Consider the following 22,404-nt stretch of genomic DNA (forward strand, 5'->3'; position numbering starts at 1 on the left):
GGATTATGCACTTCAACGGCTCCAAAATGTTAGCGGGTCTGGGGGCTGGCGTCGTTCTGACGTCCCCAACAGGAGATACAGTTCAATACATACTCCAGATAATGTATACGGACTCTAACAATGCAGCCGAATACGAGGCCCTTCTACATGGTCTCCGGATGGCAGTCTCCACATATGATACAGGGCTAACCCGGTGTAGGCCGATCTTTCACATTTGGAGTGGGATCCCTCGAAGAACACGAAGAACACGGGGAAGAACGTTGAGAAATCACACGGGGAAACACTCAAGAACAAGTCCAAATCACACATCCACTAGACAATCAAACACACAAGATCCACAAGGTACATGAACAACAAAGAGAAAGATAGATCCTGCGGGATATCATCAAGACCCCCTTGTGGGAAGATCCATCTAGGATATCATCAAGACCTCCTCTTGGAGATGAACTCTACCTTGTATCTTTCTCTTTGTTGTTCATGTACCTTGTGGATCTTGTGTGTTTGATTGTCTAGTGGATGTGTGATTTGGACTTGTTCTTGAGTGTTTCCCCTTGTGATTTCCCCATGTTCTTCCCCGTGTTCTTCGTGTTCTTCGAGGGATCCCACTCCAAACGTGAAAGATCGGCCTACACCGGGTTAGCCCCGTATCATATGGTATCATGAGCCACGTTTATCACGTATTTGGAGTCCCTCCCATCGTTTTCTAGCCTTCGTGCTCTTCGAGGGATCCCACTCCAAATGTGAAAGATTGGCCTACACCGGGTTAGCCCCGTATCACATGGTATCATGAGCCACGTTGATCACATTTTTGGAGCCCCTACCCCGTGTTTTCTAGCTTGATTTTGTTGTTTTCGTCCTAAATCCGAAAAGCCCCACCAAAAAATAGCCCCAATTTTTTTTTTGTGATTTGTTGGTTTGATGATGTTTTGTTCATTTTGATCCATGGATTTGCTTGTTTTCTTGTGTGTTTTATTGTCTAGTGGATGTGTGATTTGGACTTGTTCTTGAGTGTTTCCCCTTGTGATTTCTCCCCGTTCTTCCCCGTGTTCATCATGCTCTTCGAGGGATCCCACTCCAAACGTGAAAGATTGGCCTACACCAGGTGAGCCCCGTATCATATGGTATCATGAGCCACGTTGATCATGTTTTTGGAGCCCCTACCCCGTGTTTTCTAGCTTGATTTTGTTGTTTTCGTCCTAAATCTGAAAATCCCCACCAAAAGTAGCTCCAATTTTTTTTTGTGATTTGTTGGTTTGATGATGTTTTGTTGATTTTGATCCGTGGATTTGCTTGGTTTCGAGTCAATCTAGCATCTCCCCAAGTTTCACCTCTTTCCATCCACAAAATCCATCGAATTTTGACCCCGAAATCATCCATTTCCACCACAAAATCACGCACCGATTCGATCTATGAAGAATCCCGACACGAGCGGTACTACCGCCCATCCCAAGCGGTACTACCGCTGAGAACCACAAGCGGTACTACCGCTCCACAAGCGGTACTACCTCCCGGCCCTGTTTCGTCCTGAAACAGTCGAAAAATCCCGACACGAGCGGTACTACCGCTCATCCGAGCGGTACTACCGCCCATGCCAGTTTCAGCGTTCCGAGTTTCACCGTTTTGCCCATAACTTCCACATCCGGAGTCCGATTTTGACGTTCTTTAGCTTGTTTTGAAGCTATTGACATCCCCCATCCCACAAAAATACCAACGCCTAGAGGTGTGTGGGGATTCGAACCTCACGATATCCCAAATAAATGGAGATTTTGATGCCAAGGATCCGAAAATGGCAGCTTATCGCAACACCGTCCTAAAGATGTCAGCTCGGTTCGAAGGGCTCGAATTTCACCATATAGCCCGGGAAAACAATCTGGCAGCGGACGTCTTGGCACGCATCGGTGCAAAGCGCGATGCAGTCCCCCCCAACATTTTCTTTGAGCGGCTATTCAAGCCATCCGTACAATGGGAAGGGGAATCCGAAAATAACAACCCGGATCCAGCCGCACCACCTGACACCGAACATTCTGACACAACGGGAGGCTCTGCCAATGAAGTAACATCCTCAGCCCACGTAATAATGGTAGTCATTGCCCCGTGGACAGAACCATTCTTAGCCTACTTAACTAGGCAGGAACTCCCCGAGAACCAAAACGAGGCACGCTGCATAGTGCGGCGATCTAAAGCCTATAAAGTCCACAAAGGAGAGCTTTATAAGAAAAGCACCACCGGAGTCCTTCAAAGGTGTATCTCCGAAGGGGAAGAGCGGAACCTTTTGGCTGAAATTCACGCCGGACTCAGCGGGCACCACGCCGCAGCCCGGGCTCTTGTAAGCAAGGCCTTCCGTACTGGATTTTATTGGCCGACGGCCCGGGCAGATGCTCAGGACATAGTCCAACGATGCATCGGTTGCCAATTATTCGCTAACCAAAGCCATATGCCACCCACCGCCCTCCAAACTACACCCATCACCTGGCCCTTGGCAGTCTGGGGGCTTGACATGGTTGGACCCCTTAAAGGGGGAACCCACAAGCAAAAATACTTATTGGTCATGGTTGACAAATTCACCAAATGGATAGAGGCCAAGCCTGTTAAGACGGCCGAATCCGGACCCGTGATAGACTTCATATCAGGGGTCGTACACCATTACGGCGTCCCCCACAACATCATCACTGATAACGGCACAAACTTTACGACTGACGAGGTAAAACTCTGGTGCAAAAACATGGGCATCAAGCTCGACTACGCTTCAGTCTATCACCCACAAACTAACGGTCAAGTCGAGCGGGCAAATGGTCTAATCATCAGCGGCATCAAACTTAGACTAGTGCGGTCCCTCAAGGAATCTAACATGCACTGGGTAGAGGAGCTCGACTCCGTACTCTGGGGGCTGCGGACCACGCCGAATCGCACTACCGGATTCACACCATTTTTATGGTATACGGCGCAGAGGCAGTTCTGCCCTGTGACATAATTCATGACTCACCTCGCGTGCGCATGTACGAAGAAAGAGAAGCCGAACTTGATCGTCAGGACAGTTTGGACGCCTTGGAGGAGGAGCGCGACGTGGCAAAAGCTCGTTCCGCATTCTATCAACAGCAGGCTCGAAGATATCAAAGCAGAGAAGTACGGGCCAAAACCTACAATGTTGGTGAATTAGTTCTACGCCTGTCGGACAAGAAAAAGGACAAACTCAAGCCCAAATGGGAAGGTCCCTTCATAATCGACCAAGTCCTGACTGGTGGAGCGTACCGTCTGCGAAATGCATCGGATAACCGACTCGAGCAGAACCCATGGAATACAACCCGTCTATGAAGATTCTACGCCTAGCGCCGGACTCTGTGTTCGTCTCCTTCCTCTATCCATTTTTTACACATTAGCTATCTTATATTTCTCTCCTTCTCCCTCCTTTTCTCTTACAGCCTTTTAAGGGCTCGTTTGCGCCTCGTTCGCACACAATTGACGCACTATTTGCGCTCATTATACCAGGGGGCTCCTTTAACAGAAGCTTGTTTATATGGGCCTCGTGCCCAACGCATGTGTCACACTTCCGCATGTACCTTTTATTCACCATTATATGCATCGCTATGACTTAAGTTTTGGCCAAGCTGGGTTGCCTGACTCCTGTGCTTACCCCTACGTTCCCAATTGTTCGGCTAGGTGGTAAAGGGACCACCTCTGCGATTGTTACTGCCGGGTCAGCCGGATGTGTACCTCAGACTGGGTGAAGCCGAAAGCTAGCGTTCTTAAGGGAATATTCGGTCGGTGAACTAAAAGATGATTTCTTACTCGTTTATTTATCTGCCCCCAGATGCTTTTCTACTTTTGTCGCAGATCGGACATGCACTTTAGGGCATGCCTCCCAGGGAAAGGAACCCCTAACGGAACTATTCTCCCTGGAAGATGTTTCTTACTAACCATGTAATATAACATAACTAGTTGGGCACTTGTCTGATAAAGCACTAATGACCCCTACGCCTGGTCTCCATGCATGCCCCGGTTCTTACATAACCGAGAGGGTATTCGGACACACTCCGGACTATCAGGTCCCGAGGTTGAAGCGAAAAGGTCTGCCATGACAAACGATCTACAATCCGGCTAGAAGGCATTTTACATGTCATTTTAAATTACATAGTCAATTTGACTGGGTATATTCTTCTTCGATACCATCCAACAGGCTGTCTAGTTTACAGTCCTGTTGGGAATACTTGGCGGCCAGCTCCACCTGGCCGTACACTAAACTGGCAGGGATCTCCTTCCCATCGGGACCCACAGGTCCGACCTCGGCCATGTGGTTTGGGTCAGCCTTCGTGTACCGCGTCTTCACCATGGCCCAGGCCTCCCTGGCGCCTTGACGGCAGGCCGATATCTTCCATAATCGGAAGCGCCGCCGCGCTCCCTTCAGCTTCTCTGCTAGCTCTCCAAGGCCTTCAGGCATGGAGACGGATGGCCATAGAGCCTGGGCGACACCTTGCATCACCTGCCAAACTCGTTCGTGCAGTTGTGATAGCTCGGGAATAAGGTCACCCGTAGAACCGGGCATTTCCTCTGCAGGCCGACCTGTTAGCATACCTACGGACATAACTCTGTCAATCGACTTCCTCACTGAACTCTTTTTCGAAAGTTCGTTCAAGCACTTACTAAAAATGCCGCGTCGAAGCCGCTGATTCTCCTTTACAGAGTCCGACAGCTGAGCACGAACATCCTTTAGTTCCTCGCCTAGGTGGGTGTTGGCATCTTGAAGCTTGTTCTTCTCTTGCCTCACCCTCGTAAGTACGCTCTCACCGGCCTTTAACTGGCGCAAGAGTTGCTGCTTGTCCGGATCAACTCCGGCGCCATCTGCACTGTTATTGTCAGAATTGCACACATGTCGCACTTCACAACATACTTATCTGTCGAAGCATATATTACCAGAGGGGGCCTCCTGGGCCTTCCCTGTTGCAGCTAGTGCGGCCTCAAGTTGGGCTTTGCACTCTTCCAGCTCCTGGGATAGTTGGGTATTCTTTTCTGTAAGATCCTCCATAACAAATGATCCTTAAATCAGTTATTCTAACTGTTTCAAGTCTCGGGGGCTACTGACATATATAACCATCAAATTTTCTCACCCGTATGTCTTTTACATACTGTTCAGTGGCTCTGGCTAGACCATTTTGAGCGGCACGGAGGTACGCATCTCCCGTATTAAAGGCATCCAACGCCTATTGGAAAAAACAAGCGTCACGAAGAATAGTCCGGCGACGCCTGTGGTTCATGGCACTCTCCACCTCGGAATTGGTGGCAGACAGCCTGTCCGCATCCTCTGTCGGAGGAGCGTCCGGTGCGTGCCCCGTGTTCGCCTCCGCTTCCGGACCCGGCCTTGAAGCCTGGCCGATGGATATAGTCCGGCGGGCGCTCTTCTTCCTAAAGAGAGCATGAGCGTTAGTATGCCTTGAGGGCATAAACCCTGGGCATTAAAATTGCACGCCATACCGTTGCGCCGGCGTCTCGATCCGGTCCGCACTTCTTTTTAGCCTGCTGGGCCTCGATGGCCCTTGTTGGCTAACCACCACGGGCTCGGCCCTCCGCCTCAAGAACTTCCCCTGCAAAAAACGCCATTGGTATACAATGATAAAAAATAAGCATGGAAGGATCCTCTTGAAAGTACTGGGACTTCGGTCTCGGTTACCTTTGAGGCTGGAAGTAGTCTGGGATAATCGGCCGTAATGGTCACCAAGATGTTGTCCTTGCTCAATTGATGAAACACCCCATCAATCAGCTCCACACATAAGTCCGGGTCCTCTTGGGAGTCCGGGTCGAGGGACCGTTCCGGGTCCTCGGGTTGTGGAAGAGGGCTGTTTATCTCCTTTACAGTCTGGCGTAGCTCCTGCGGTTAAATTGCTAGACTAAATACTTAACTATGGGAATATGAAAACGGATAGGCAAGTGAAAGTGTTCGCTTACCCAGCTTGGAGGATTGTACATAGAAAATCCGCCCCGTGGGTTGACACGGAGGAATTCCTCCTCTTCTCCCTTGTACAAAGCGGACAAGATCTTCCTTAGAGTGGCAGCCGAGTCCGGCCCCTTGCGACCACACCGGGTGGTGTCATCCTCCCCGTTGAAATCCCACATGGGGAGATCTCTGTACTGAAGTGGCTGCACCCCCCGCGTAATGCATGTGGCCATGACCTCGATCATGGTCAGTCCAGAATGAGCTAACAACCTTATCTAGCTCATCAGGTAAAGGATGTCCCTGTCATTTTCCTTCTGAGGGCTCCGTGGACGCCAGCTCAGGCGTTTCTTCAAGGGATCATTATCGAACTCAGGGAGGCCGATCTGTACAGGGTCCGGCAGGGGGACGTCTTCTATATAAAACCATTCTGAAGGCCAGTCCTCGGACATCTTCTTTGGGGTTCCGGATAGATATCCGGCCCCAGCGATGTGCCATAGTTCGGCTCCGCCCACTTGATATATCGACCCCTCTTGAGAACTGGGCACGAGGCAGAACAACTTCTTCCACAACGCGAAATGGGCCTCGATGCCCAAAAACAGCTCGCAAAGGGCTACGAAGCCTGCAATAAGAAATATGGAGGCAGGCGTGAGGTTGTGTAACTGGAGGCCATAGAACTCCAGGAGCCCCCGGAGAAAAGGATGAATTGGAAATCCGAGCCCTCTTATTAAATAAGGGACAAGGCATACCCGCTCTCCTTTGGAGGGATTGGGGATGCTCTCCACTTGCTCTCCGCCATTATAGGTGGCAAGCCCGGCTCGAACTAGGACCATGTATGCTGGGGGGAGGAGCCCCTTGGTTTGGAGCGCTACTAGCTCGCCGTGCGGGACGGAACACCTCTCCCAATCTCCAGGCCGAGGGCTGGAGGGGCGAGAGAAGGAGCTGCGTTGACCGGCCATGATGGAATGGATCTCTGTCGAATGCGCTCCGATGAATGCTCATGGAGGGAAGATGGTGTGATTCGGATCTAAATCCCCGCCTCTTTTATAGGCGGCCCATTTGCGCAGCTAGGGGGGTAAATGAAAAAACACCCTGTCTTTTCGCATTCTTTTGACACGTGGAAGATGGCCATTATTGGGCGCAGAAGACAAGGAGCGCAACATTCATCAGAAGCCGTACACTATTTGACAGGTACATGGGATTTGGAGAAGAACCCGCCTTGCAATGCCGAAGACAAATCTGCGCGCCGGACTCATCGTCATTGAAGCCTGGTTCGGGGGCTACTAAGGGAGTCCCGGATTAGGGGGTGTCCGGATAGCCAGACTATACACTTTGGCTGGACTCCTGGACTATGAAGATACAAGATTGAAGACTTCGTCCCGTGTCCGGATGGGACATTTCTTAGCGTGGAAGGCAAGCTTGGCGATACGGATATGTAGATATCCTCCCATTGTAACCGACTCTGTGTAACCCTAGCCCTCTCCGGTGTCTATATAAACTGGAGGGTTTTAGTCCGTAGGACGAACAACAATCATACCATAGGCTAGCTTCTAGGGTTTAGTCTCTCTGATCTCGTGGTATCTACTCTTGCACTACCCATATCATCAATATTAATCAAGCAGGAGTAGATTTTTACCTCCATCGAGAGGGCCCGAAACTGGGTAAAAACATCGTGTCCCTTGTCTCCTGTTACCATCCGCCTAGACGCACAGTTCGGGACCCCCTACCCGAGATCCGCCGGTTTTGACACCGACAGAGGACATCACGCTGGAGATAGAACTGCACATAAGGTATTGCAATCCGGTTTTTATTGGCCTACTCTCTTCAAGGATGCCCGTAAGTTTGTTTTGTCTGGCGATGAATGCCAAAGAATTGGTAATATCAGTAGACGTCAAGAAATGCCTATGAATTATTCACTTGTTATTGAGCCATTTGATGTTTAGGGCTTTGATTATATGGGACCTTTTCCTGCCTCTAATGGTTACACCCATATTCTGGTTGTTGTTGATTACGTTACTAAGTGGGTAGAAGCTATTCCAACTAGTAGTGCTGATCACAACACTTCTATTAAAATGCTTAAGGAAGTTATTTTTCTGAGGTTTGGAGTCCCTAGATACTTAATGACTGATGGTGGCTCACACTTTATTCATGGTGCTTTCCGTAAGATGCTTGCTAAATACGACGTTAATCATAGGATTGCATCTCCTTATCACCCTCAGTCTAGTGGTCAAGTAGAATTGAGCAATAGGGAGCTCAAATTAATCTTACGAAAGACTGTTAATAGGTCTAGAAAGAATTGGTCCAAGAAACTTGATGATGCATTATTGGCCTATAGAACTGCTATGGATATGTCTCCGTACAAAATGGTCGATGGAAAAGCTTGTCACTTACCTCTCGAACTAGAACATAACTTGCCGGCATATTGGGCTATTAAAGAGCTCAACTATGATTTCAAACTTGCCGGTGAGAAGAGGTTATTTGATATTAGCTCACTTGATGAATGGAGAGCCCAAGCATATGAAAATGCCAAGTTGTTTAAAGAAAAAGTTAAAAGATGGCATGACAAAAGGATAAAAAGCGTGAGTTTAATGTAGGTGATTATGTATTGCTATACAACTCTCATTTAAGTTTTTTTGCAAGAAAACTTCTCTCTAAATGGGAAGGTCCCTACGTTATCGAGGAGGTCTATCGTTCTAGTGCCATAAAAATCAACAACTTCGTAGGCACAAATCCGAAGGTGGTAAATGGTCAAAGGATCAAACACTATATCTCAGGTAATCCTATAAATGTTAAAACTAATATTATTGAAACCGTGACCCCGGAGGAGTACATAAAGGACACTTTCCAAAACGTTCCAGACTCCAAAAAGGAATAGGTATGTGGTACGGTAAGTAAACCGACTCCAAAACAATTTTTAAGGCAATATTTCTCTGTTTTGGAATATTTAGAAAAATAGAAAAATAAGTAGCAGTCCGGGAGGACACGAGGCCTCCACGAGGGTGGAGGGCGCTCCCTACCCCCTTGGGCGCGCCCCCTACCTCGTGAGCACCTCGTGTGCCCTCCAGACTCCGTTTCCTTGCACGATACGTATTTTGGTCGGTAAAAATTCTTTATATATACTCCTGAAGGTTTTGACCACCGTACCACGCAAATATTCTCTGTTCTTGTTTTGAGCTGTTTTTCTGACAGGTCTAGATCGTCATGACGACCCCAAGTGCTTCCAAGGACAAGTTCTTCGAGAAGGTGATTAACCCTTACCTCGTGGAGGTGCTGCGGCACCCTTAAGCCATTGATATGCGTGATGGGTTGCTGCACATCCGCGATGTTGAGGGAACAAAGGGAACCGGAAGTGTGGAGTCGAGACTCGAGGCAATGGAGCAACAAGTTTTCAAGTGTCAGGGATGGTGGAGCGTGGAATCAATGCTAGCCACAAGATGCTCATGGAGTTCACCAACAACTACGAGCCGAATGCCAAGAACACCGAGGAGGCTATGTTTAATATACAAGAAAAGATCGAGCACCTTCAAGCCCAAATTTATGATCTGCAAAATCAAAACTGTGAGTATGAATATAGGTTCAAAAGGATGAGTTTGGCTGCAGATTTGAGGATTCCGGAGACTCGATCATCCTTCTATGATGGAGAGCCTATGCCATGGAAGTTGGACGATAAGCCCGCGTCATCTTCACCACCTCCATCACCTCCGAGGAAATAATCACATGGGTATGGGCACTCCCCTTGGAGACTTCCAAGCTTGGGGGAGGTGCCCTGGTATCGTATCACCTTCACAACTCCTATCTTTACAGTTTTTCTTAGTTCGATCCTATTAGTAGTATCTTGATTTAGTAGAATAAAGTTGTGGCATGATCTAGTTTTGAGTTTTGCTTTATGATCCTTCTTTGTAATCGAGTCCGTGAGCTATATAATGAAGATTAGTGTTGAGTCAAGGGCTTGATTATTTTGCCATGATCTTGGGAAAGTAGAAGAAAAGAATAAAAAGAATCAAGGAGCTCATATTGATCTTATTGAAAGTAATGACTTCACATAGAAAGAGTATGATGATTAAAAATTGTTGGGAGTTGGCAAATATAGCTTTGGCCATCGTTGCAATTAATAGGAAGTAATAAGGAAAGAGAGGTTTCACATATAGATATATTATCATTGACATCTTTTATGGTTGGGAGCACTCATTAAAATATGACATGCTAAAGAGTTGAGGTTGGACAAGGAAGACAGCATAATGAGTTATGTTTTCTTACATTCGAGATAAAATATGTTGTCATGGATCCTCTACCGTGTTGAGCTTGCCTTTCCCCCTCATGCTAGCCAAATTCTTAGCACCAAGTAGAAATACTACTTGTGCTTCCAAACACCCTTAAACCAGTTTTGCCATGAGAGTCCACCATATCTACCTATGGATTGAGTAAGATCCTTCAAGTAAGTTGTTATCGGTGCAAGCAATAAAAATTGCTCTCTAAATATGCATGATTTATTAATGTAGAGAAATAATCTTTGTACGAACTTGTTGTGGATGCAATAAAAGCGACGGACTACATAATAAAGGTTCACATACAAGGGGCAATATAAAGTGACGTTCTTTTGCATTAAGATTTTGTGCATCAACCCTAAATGCGCATGACAACCTCTGCTTCCCTCTGCGAAGGGCCTATCTTTTATTATTATCCTCTACCTTACAAGAGTCTCGGTGATCCTCACCATTCCTTTTTAATTTTATCCTTTGGCAAGCTTAGCATGTTGGAAAGAGTATGATATACATATCTAATTGGATGTGGGGGAGCATGAATTGTTATTGTTGACATTACCCTTGAGGTAAAAGGTTGTGGGGCAAAACTATAAGCCCCTATCTTTCTCTGTGTCCGATTAAAACTCCGTAACCACAAATATCGCGTGAGTGCTAGCAATTATGAAGGACTAAATGATAGTTGAGTATGTGGACTTGCTTTTAAGCTCTGGCATAGACTCTTTCCGATGTTATGATAAATTGCAATTGCTTCAATGACTGAGATTATAATTGTTAGTGCCTAATAATGTTTCTGATTCATGCTTTGGCTTTGTGAATAGGTCACTACTTGAACATGAGTAATCATATGACAAAATCTATTTATGTTGCTGTTATGAAATAATCATGATGCTTCCTTGTTCGTATTTTATTTCTATCGACGCCTCTACCTCTAAACATGAGGGCATATTTATTGTTATCGGCTTTTTGCTTGAGGACAAGCGAGGTCTAAGCTTGGGGGAGTTGATACGTCCATTTTGCATCATGCTTTTATGATAATATCTATTGCATTATGGGTTGTTATTTCACGTTATGGCTATTCTCTCTTATTTTACAAGGTTTACATGAAGAGGGAGAATGCCGACAGCTGGAATTCTGGGCTGGAAAAGGAGCAAATATTGAAGGACTATTCTGTGCAACTCCAAAAGTCCTGAAACTCCACGGAATACCTTGAAATAAATAAAGAAAAATCGTCGCCAAAGATGAAGGCCAGGGGGCCCACACCCTGCTCACGAGGGTGGGGGGCGCCCCCCCTGGGCATGCCCCCCTACCTCGTGGGCCCCCTGGTGGCTCTCCGACGCCCATCTTCTCCTATATGAAGTCCTCCGATGAGAAAAAACCCAGAGAGAACCTTTCGAGACGAGACTCCGCCGCCACGAGGCGGAACCTTGGCGGAACCAATCTAGGGCTCTGGTGGAGCTTTTCTGCCGGGGACACTTCCCTCCGGGAGGGGGAAATCATCACCATCCTCATCACCAACGCTCCTCTCATCAGGAGAGGGCAATCTCCATCAACATCTTCACCAGCACCATCTCATCTCCAAACCCTAGTTCATCTCTTGTATCCAATTCTTGTCTCCAAGTACGGGATTGGTGCTAGTAGTTTGCTAGTAGTGTTGATTACTCTTCGTAGTTGATGCTAGTTGGTTTATTTGGTGGAAGATCATATGTTCAGATCCTATATGCACATTATTACCCCTCTGATTATGAACATGAATGTGCTTTGTGAGTAGTTATGTTTGTTCCTAAGGACAAGGGAGAAGTCTTGCTATTAGTAGTCATGTGAATTTGGTATTCGTTCGATATTTTGATAAGATGTATGTTGTCTAGCCTCTAGTGGTGTTATGTGAACGTCGACTACATAACACTTCACCATTATTGGGCCTAGAGGAAGGTATTGGGAAGTAATAAGTAGATGATGGGTTGCTAGAGTGACAGAATCTTAAACCGTAGTTTATGCGTTGCTTCGTAAGGGGCTGATTTGGATCCACATGTTTCATGCTATGGTTAGGTTTACCTTAATACTTTTGTTGTAGTTGAGGATGCTTGCAATAGAGGTTAATCATAAGTGGGATGCTTGTCCAAGTAAGGGCAGTACCCAAGCACCGGTCCACCCACATATCAAATTATCAAAGTACCGAACACGAATCATATGAGCGTGATGAAAACTAGCTTGACGATATTCCCATGTGTCCTCGGGAGCACTTTTCCTATTATAAGAGTTTGTCCAGGCTTGTCCTTTGCTACAAAAAGGATTGGGCCACCTTGCTGCACTTTATTTACTTTTGTTACTTGTTTCTCGTTACAATTTATCTTATCACAAAACTATCTGTTACCACTTATTTCAGTACTTGCAGAGAATACCTTGCTGAAAATTGCTTATCATTTCCTTCTGTTCCTCGTTGGGTTCGACACTCTTAATTATTGAAAGAATTACGATAGATCCCCTATACTTGTGGGTCATCAGTTCTCAAAAAAATAGTATCACTTCTGATTTATAATTATTATTTATTTCTGATGAATGCTAGCGTTTCAACTCTTACGATGAAGAGTGCGAAACACGGCACGTGCTGGATGTCCCACACGTCAGCGAAAGGAGTGGGACATGAACAGCGTGGTAGAGCCCAGCGTAAAAGAAAAACAATGTGGTATAGCGTCTCCACTTCTTCCACTTCTGGGTCGGAGACCACACGTAGTAGTACTTAGTCGTATGAACGATACAAAGTGCGACCTGGAGAGAAAGACACGTCTAGTTGGAAGGTCTCGGGGCATACGCGTAAAAAATATAAAAGTTAATATGTGCCTCCAACTAATATAGTAGTAGTAGAGTACTTAGGCACGTACTCCATAACATCACCGTGCATTGCACGTACAACATTTAGTGGTAGTACGTAGTAAGAGACAAATGCCGCCCAAGAGTTCCCTTCTCGACCTACTTTTGGGTGTTTGGTAGAGTGTATGGAGGGTGCATGAGTCCACACTAGTTTAGCACAAATACACTAAAAGCATGCATGAAGAGAGCATGCATGAAGAGGGGTGTTGAGTTGAGCATGCATGAAGAGGGAACAACTATGCTGAGACGAGAACGCAACCAAACACACCCTATATGCCACGCATGTTCATACCATTTGTGCCTTTCTACTTCACTTACTGCGCTACATTAGTCAGATTCGTACGTCCACTCCTGGGTACATGTCCGTCTCGTAGTTCTAGTCCCTCGTGTTCTTCATATAGATGGAACGATCCTTGCATAACACGTGCACCTTGATGCTAGATGTCTCGCGTGTTGGCAAAAGGATGAACAAAGCTCACGTAAAAAACTAGAGTGGAAGAACATAGATTCCCGACGACCGAGAAGGAGCAAGGAACCTCGTGGTGGAGCATCTGCACTCATAATATTTAATATTATTCAGCGATATAAAATCAACCAATCATCTCCACAGTGGACTGGAAGAGTACGAAACAGGGCAACCCAGTGTAGTTACGTCATACTAGTACATGGCTAACCCATGCTATCACCATATTTCTTGGCTTCCGTGCGACACCTGTCTCTAGTAATCCAGCAACCTGTATCGCTTCTCCCTCCTCGTCTCTATCAAAGTGCGGCGGGTTGGCATTTTTGCCGTCTATTGAGGTCGGTTAACTCATCACATGTTAGCGACATGCCAAGAGCATTCTAAAAAAAATTCCTTTCACGTTCCGTTTTCAAAAAGAAAAAAAATCCTCTCATGTACGAATTTGACTGTATGCTTTGAGCAACTTGCATGTCCTATACTGCTCCTGTTTGATACTCTAACTTAGCTAGAGGTTAGACTAACTCATGACTAACCCTGTACTAACTGTAGCCAAAGAGGTGTTTGGGTGATAGGGTTAGATTTACAATAAATGCACTTGATGGAGAGAGAGAAGTGATTTTTCAGTGGTCCCAATGAGAACTATCTCGAGTTAGCACCTCTTGGGTGGGATAGTTTTTTTTGGTGGGTTCGGTGCAATTTGCTCCAATTTAAACCCTCATGCTTGGATACTTTAGGGCTATTTGAGCCCCAACTAGCTCAAACTAACTCTAACCCATGGATCCAAACAGGGCCTATGGCCAGTCTCAACGCAGAGCAGTCGCGTGCACCGGGAAGCGGCGCTCTCTCGGCCGTCGCGCCACTTCAAAGCCGGCGCCAGCGAGAGGTCGCCTCCGCTCTGGCCTGGCATTAATGCGGCATTGACGCTCTAGGGCGACGCTGACCGTTTCACGCGGGAAGCGCGCACTAGCAAGGGAGTAGGCTAGTTGTAATGGGAGTATCATAAGCGGTATCATGCATGCCAACTAGATTTTTCGGATGATGTGGCACATAATTAAATAAGGAAAGAAAGGAGGTAGTATCATATTATGATACCGTATCATATTAAATGATGTACTACTTCGTGTCATGCATGACAATTAAGAAGGCAACCTAAGGTAGTAACCTATGATACTACGCATTACAGAAGTAGTATCATACACTAGTATCATATGCATGATACTAGTATATGGTACTACCCATTACAACCAGTCGTATAGGTTTTGAACCGTTTCAGGTGTAGTACTGGTAGTTTGCAAAACTACTCAATTATTGCACTAAGTTTCCTAAGAAATTGTGGTAAAAAACGTTACTCCACAGCCTGCTTCCCTTCTCCTTCCTCTTCCACTGCCCGCGCACGTCCGCGGGAAGCGATCGGTCAACCCTTATATAGGAGTGCTAGCACAAAAAGATGCATGCATGACCACTAAAATTTCCATATTAAAGCGCCGCTCCGACGGGAGTATGTCGTATGTTGTTACCTTCGGCCGGGCCATGGCTACCGGGCGACGGCGACCAGAGAAGAGGCGGCGGGAGGGGAATGAATGCAGATACTGTTTGGGTTCGCCTTCCAGCTTAAATAAATGGGCAGCATCACGTGTACCCGCGGGTGCACAAATTGTAACATACGTGTCTGCTTAAGTGGGCGTCACGTAACTGGTGTGTGTGTGAGAGAGATTCTGAGAGACAGAGTGCGTGTGTGCAACTCTACTCTTCGGACATGTACTCAACCTTTTGCATCAGGATATAAGTATAATGGTATTTACTTTAGCTAGTGATTTACGTGGCCATGTTAACGTGGTTGTGTCAAAAAATGTCACTTCCTGCTCGTGATTTGCGTTATATAATTACAAGCAAGATTCTCGTGCATTGCACGGAACATCAATATGCATTTTTTTACAAAACACCTGTTGTGATTGACCCATGCAGGAGTAATCCCATGTGTAAAAACTAATGATATCTCGAGAATTTTATCGGAAAACTGGTATCTCGAGAATGTCATCGAAAAAATGAAAACTGAGAGATAAGGCAAGGAGGAGTGGAGCGTGGTGGCGACTGGTGGTCGGAGTGGGCGGAGGCATGGGGATGGACGATGCCGACGGGCGGCAGCGGCCACCATGCTAGATTGTTCCAGAGACTTCGTTTTTTAATTGCTGAGGAATGAGGTTGTGGGAGATAAGATGTGGAGAGAGGTGCGGGTATCCTTTGTAAAATTATCATAGTTTGCTTTCTATCCATCAGATATAGATCATACGGTCTGTATTACAAGATGGCAGGCACACCATCATCGCCAACTCGTTTTTTATAAGGGTACACATGATAAGTTCTGACTACTAAAGTAAAGTGGAATTTGTTCATATTATGCAAGTAAATTAAGGTGATTGTTTATCATACGGGTAAGGTTGGATGAAGGGTGGTAGGAACAAATGATCCGCCTAGAGCATGTGTGTGTGAGATGGAGTCTTAGTGTGTGTGCGGTGTGTGTGTGTGTGTGTGAGAGAGAGAGAGAGAGATGGAGTCTTAGTGTGTGTGAGAGAGAGAGAGAGAGAGAGATGGAGTCTTAGTGTGTGTGTGTGTGGGGGGGTGTGCTTGCATGCGTGTGTGTGTTTGTGTGTGTGTGTGTGAGAGAGAGTCTTAATGTGTGTGTGTGGGGGGGTGCGTGTGTGTGTGTGTGTCGCGGGGTCCTCTGTGGCGGATGTGATTTAAGTGTGCATGGCTTCATCATAGAGAGGTCATGTGTATGGCATAGGCCACCAACGATGGGGTGCGAGAGAGAAAATGTCCGTAGAGAGGGAAGAGGAGGTGTGTGCGTGTGAGAGGAGTCGACATCGAGAGAACGTGTTTGTTCGAGAGACACCGAGGAAGACTACTATATATCGATGTTGCATGTAGGTGGGAATTAAACAAAGGGATGGTCTTGTTGGTTTCAGGGATATAGGGGAAGAGTGAGAGGAGGGGGGTAGCTAGAAGGAGATTGTTAAGTGTGAGTGTGTGTTTTACCCATCTAGGAGGAAGTTATGTGCACACAAGAGGAGAACAATTAGATGTGGCGTTAGGATTGAAGGTAATTAACTACGTATGGAGGCATAGAGACCTTGAACGTGCATGTGTGAGAGGTATACATGTATACGTGGGATGTGTGTGTGCGCGCGCATGATCGAGATAAAAGAAAGAAGACATAAGTCATAAGATCAACAACATGGGAGAGACGGGTCGGTATGACAACATGCATGCATGTGAGAATGCAGGGAAGAAGGCCCGACAATTGAGCATGTGTTTTTTTCTTTAAGAGATAATGGCGTCGGCTGGAGCATGCACCTATGGCGAGCAGAGGTAGTGAGGCACAACGATTGTGCAAAAGAGATCAACCTATAAATGCATATGTATGGAGAGACATATATAGTGTGGGTGATAGGAAGCAAGACTCCATGCGAGAAAGAAATGTTGACGGAGAAACTACAGATAGATACAGAGATGGAGATGCTAGCTAGAGGGACATCCGCTAGTTTGGGTGTTGGAGATGATCGTCGAGTGGTTCAGAGGGTGAAGTTATATATGTGTGTGAGAGGGCACTTGACTACATGTAGAGAGAAACATATGTAGTGTGCATGATAGGAATCAAGAGTGAGGGCGAGAAAGAAGGTTGATGGAGAAACACATAAATAGAAAGATAAAGATGCTAGCTAGTGTGCACTAGAGATAGGAGTCAAGTGGATTAGAAGGCTGAGTTATGTGTGTGGGTGTGAGAGAGATAGAGAGAGGGTGCATGTGAGTCACATACAAACAGATAGCAGAGAGAAATGAGATCCCGAGAGACGGGGTTTTGTGTCTGCGAGAGAGAAAGATATTTCACAATGAGAGTGATAGCTAGAGAGACATATGAGGGAACGCAAAATATCTCTAAGGAGAGAGAGTGTGTGTGAGCGACATACAAGAGAACAATGGAGAAATATGAGACCCTGGGAGACAGAGTTTGTGTTTGTGAGTGAGAAAGAGATATTTAAGAGGAAGAGTCATAGGTTCTCATATCTGAGTAGCGAAAGACATCTCTGTATGAGGTGTGTGCGAGTGGCACACATGGGAATAGTAGAGAGAAATGAGACCCCGGGAGACAAAGTTTTGTGTTTGTGTGAGAGAAAGAGATTCCACATGGAGAATCATAGTTAGAGACAGATAGCAGGGAGCGAGATATACTCAGAGACAGATAGAGTAATGAAGGTTGAGGGGGAGAATACCGTCAGTGTGTTACGAAGATAAAAGATCATTGTTGACATACAGGTGCTACATCTTGAGCTAGTGTTGGTTTTCCCCGAAGAGGAGAGGGTGATGCAACAAGTGTAGCGTAAGTATTTCCCTCAGTTTTTGAGAACCAAGGTATCAATCCAGTAGGAGGCTCCTCAAAAGTCCCACGCACCTACACAAACAAACTGAGAACTCATAACCAACGCAATAAAGGGGTTGTCAATCCCTTCAGGCCACTTGCAAAAGTGAGATCTAATAGAGATAGTATGATAAGATAGATATATTTTTGGTATTTTATAATATAGATGCAAGAAAGTAAAGATGCAAATAAAAGTAGATTGAAAGCAAATATGATAAGAGATAGACCCGGGGGCCATAGGTTTCACTAGAGGCTTCTCCCGAGAGCATAAGTATTACGGTGGGTGAACAAATTACTGTCAAGCAATTGATAGAAAAGCGAATAATTATGACGTTATCTAGGCATGATCATGTATATAGGCATCACATCCAAAACAAGTAGACCAACTCATGCCTGCATCTACTACTATTACTCCACACATCGACCGCTATCCAGCATGCATCTAGAGTATTAAGTTCATAAGAACGGAGTAACGCATTAAGCAAGATGATATGATGTAGAGGGATAAACTCATGCAATATGATATAAACCCCATCTTGTTATCCTCGATGGCAACAATACAATACGTGTCTTGCAACCCTTTCTGTCACTGGGTAAGAACACTGCAAGATTGAACCCAAAGCTAAGCACTTCTCCCATGGCAAGAAAGATCAATCTAGTAGGCCAAACCAAACCGATAATTCGAAGAGACTTGCAAAGATAACTCAATCATATATAAAAGAATTCAGAGAAGATTCGATTAATAACCATAGATAAATCTGAACATAAACTCACAATTTATCAGATCTTGACAAACACACCGCAAAAAGAGATTACATCGAATAGATCTTCACAAGAGAGGGGGAGATCATTGTATTGAGATCCAAAAAGAGAGAAGAAGCCATCTAACTAATAACTATGGACCCGTAGGTCTGTGGTAAACTACTCACAACTCATAGGAGGGGCAAGGATGTTGATGTAGAGGCCCTCCATGGTCGATTCCCCCTCCGGCAGAGTGCCGGCGAAGGCTCCAAGATGGGATCTCGCGGATACAGAAGGTTACGATGGTGGAAATTGTGTTTCGTGGTGCCCCTGGATGTTTTCGGGGTCCGTAGGTATATATAGGAGGAAGAAGTACGTCGGTGGACGCCCGAGGGGCCCACGAGACAGGGGGCGCGCCCTACAGGGGGGCGCGCCCTCCTATCTCCTGGGGCCCTCGGAGCTTTCTTGACTTGCACTCCAGGCTCTCCGGATCAGATTTGTTCCAAAAATAATGCTCCCGAAGGTTTCATTCAGTTTGGACTCCATTTGATATTCCTTTTCTTTGAAATACTAAAATAGACAAAAAAAAACAGCAATATGGGCTGGGTCTCCGGTTAGTAGGTTAGTCCCAAAAATGATATAAATATGTAGAATAAAGCCCATAAGCATCCAAAACAGGTAATATAATAGCATGGAACAATCAAAAATTATAGATACGTTGGAGACGTATCAAGCATCCCCAAGCTTAATTCCTGCTCGTCCTTGAGTAGGTAAATGATAAAAAGAGAATTTTTGATGTGGAATGCTACCTAGCATAATTCATAATGTAATTTTCTTTTATTGTGGCATGAATGTTCATATCCAAGTAATACAAAATAAAAGTTCATATTGATATAAGAAAGAGAAATACTTCAAGCATACTAAGCAAGTAATCATGTCTTCTCAAAATAGCATGGCCAAAAGAAAGTTATCCCTACAAAATCATATAGTCTGGCTATGCTCTATCTTCATCACACAAAGTATTTAATCATGCACAACCCCGATGACGAGCCAAGCAATTGTTTCATACTTTAATAATCTCAAACTTTTTCAACTTTCACGCAATACATGAGCGTGAGCCATGGACATAACACTATATGTGGAATAGAATGGTGGTTGTGGAGAGGACAAAAAAGGAGAAGATAGTCTCACATCAACTAGGCGTATCAACGGGCTATGGAAATGCCCATTAATAGATATCAATGTGAGTGATTAGGGATTGCCATGCAACGGATGCACTAGAGCTATAAATATATGAAAGCTCAACAAAAGAAAACTAGTGGGGTGCATCCAACTTGCTTGCTCATGAAGACCTAGGGCATTTTGAGGAAGCCCATCATTGGAATATACAAGCCAAGTTCTATAATGAAAAATTCCCACTAGTAAATGGAAGTGACAACATATGAGACTCTCTATCATGAAGATCATGGTGCTACTTTGAAGCACAAGTGTGGTAAAAGGATAGTAGCATTGTCCCTTCTCTCTTTTTCTCTCATTTTTTTTAATTTTATTTGGGCCTTTTTTTATGGCCTTTTTTTTAATTTTTTATTTCATCCAGAGTCTCATCCCGACTTATGGGGGAATCATAGTCTCCATCATCCTTTCCTCACTCGGACAATGCTCTAATAATGATGATCATCACACTTTTATTTTTTACAACTCAACAATTACAACTCAATACTTAGAACAAAATATGACTCTATATGAATGCCTCCAGCAGTATACCGGGATATGCAATGAATCAAGAGTGACATGTATGAAAGAATTATGAACGGTGGCTTTGCCACAAATACAATGTCAACTACATGTTCATGCAAAAAGAAATATGACAAAAGTAATGTGTGTCATATGAACGGAATGGTGGAAAGTTGCATGGCAATATATCTCGGAATGGCTATGGAAATGCCATGATAGGTAGGTATGGTGGCTGTTTTGAGGAAGGTATATGTTGGGTGTATGATACCGGCGAAAAGTGCGCGGTATTAGAGAGGCTAGCAATGGTGGAAGGGTGAAAGGGTGCGTATAATCCATGGACTCAACATTAATCAAAAGAACTCATATACTTGTTGTAAAAATTTAGAAGTCATCAAAAAACAAAGCACTACATGCATGCTCCTAGGGGGATAGATTGGTAGGAAAAGACCATCGCTCGTCCCCGACTGCCACTCATAAGGAAGACAATCAATAAATAAAATTGTGCTCCAACTTCATCACAAAGCGGTTCACCATACGTGCATGCTACGGGAATCACAAACTTCAACTCAAGCATTCTTTAAATCCATAATCACCCAACTAGCATGACTTTAATATTACTACCTCCATATCTCAAAACAATTATCAAGCATCAAATTGATCATAGCATCCAATTCACTTTCTATGATAGTTTTTATTATACCCAACTTGGATGCTCATCATTCCAGGACCAAATTAAAACCATAGCAAATACTATGCTGTTCTAAGAGACTCTAAAAATAATATAAGTGAAGCATGAGAGACTAGCAATTTCTATAAAATTAATCCACCACCATGCTCTAAAAGATATAAGTGAAGCACTAGAGCAAAAACTATCAAGCTCAAAAGATATAAGCGAAGCACATAGAGTATTCTAGCAAATTCTAATCCAATAGGCTTCTCCAAAAAGGTGTGTTAAAGCAAGGATGATTGTGGTAAACTAACAAGAAAAGACCAATATAATACACGACGCTCCAAGCAAAACACATATCATATAGCGAATAAAAATATAGCTCCAAGTAAAGTTACCAATGAACGAAGACGAAAGAGGGGATGCCTTCCTGGGGCATCCCCAAGCTTAGGCTTTTGGCTATTCTTGAATATCTTGGGGTGCCATAAGCATCCCCAAGCTTAGGCTCTTGCCACTCTTTATTCCATAGTCCATAAAAGCTTTACCCAAAACTAGAAAACTTCACAACACAAAACTCAACAAGAAATCTTATAAGCTCCGTTAGTGAAAGAAAACAAAACCACCACATAAGGTACTGCAATGAACTCATTCTTTATTTATTTTGGTGTTAAACCTACTGTATTCCAACTTCCTTATGGTTTATAAACTAATTTATTAGCCATAGATGCATTGAAATAAGCAAACAACACACGAAAAACAGAATCTGTCAAAAACAGAATAGTCTGTAGCAATCTGTAACTAACGCAAACTTCTGGAACTCTAAAAATCCTACTAAAATATGACGTACTGGACAATTTGTTTATTGATCAGCAGCAAAACGAATAAACGCAAAATCTCTTTTCTGTGATTTATTGAATTTTTTCTCGTGAGCGCAAAGTTTCTGTTTTTCAGCAGAATCAAATCAACCATCATCATAGTTTATCCTATAGGTTCTACTTGGCACAAACACTAAACAAAAGATAAAAACACATATAAACAGAAAGTAGAAACAAAATTTAACACTAAACAGGAACAAAAACAAAGAACATAAAGAAAATTGGGTTGCCTCCCAACTAGCGCTATCGTTTAACGCCCCTAGCTAGGCATAAAAGCAAGGATAGATCTAACGAGTGCCATCTTTGGCACTTGATTCATAAGTAGCATGCATGATAGATTCATAAGGTAATTTGACTTTCTTTCTTGAAAAGTGCTCCATGCCTTTCTTTAAAGGAAATTGGAATCTAATGTTCCCTTCCTTCATATCAATAATCGCACCAATCGTTCTAAGGA

Source organism: Triticum dicoccoides, chromosome 3B (assembly GCF_002162155.2).
Source record: "Triticum dicoccoides isolate Atlit2015 ecotype Zavitan chromosome 3B, WEW_v2.0, whole genome shotgun sequence".
Classification (NCBI taxonomy): domain Eukaryota; kingdom Viridiplantae; phylum Streptophyta; class Magnoliopsida; order Poales; family Poaceae; genus Triticum; species Triticum dicoccoides.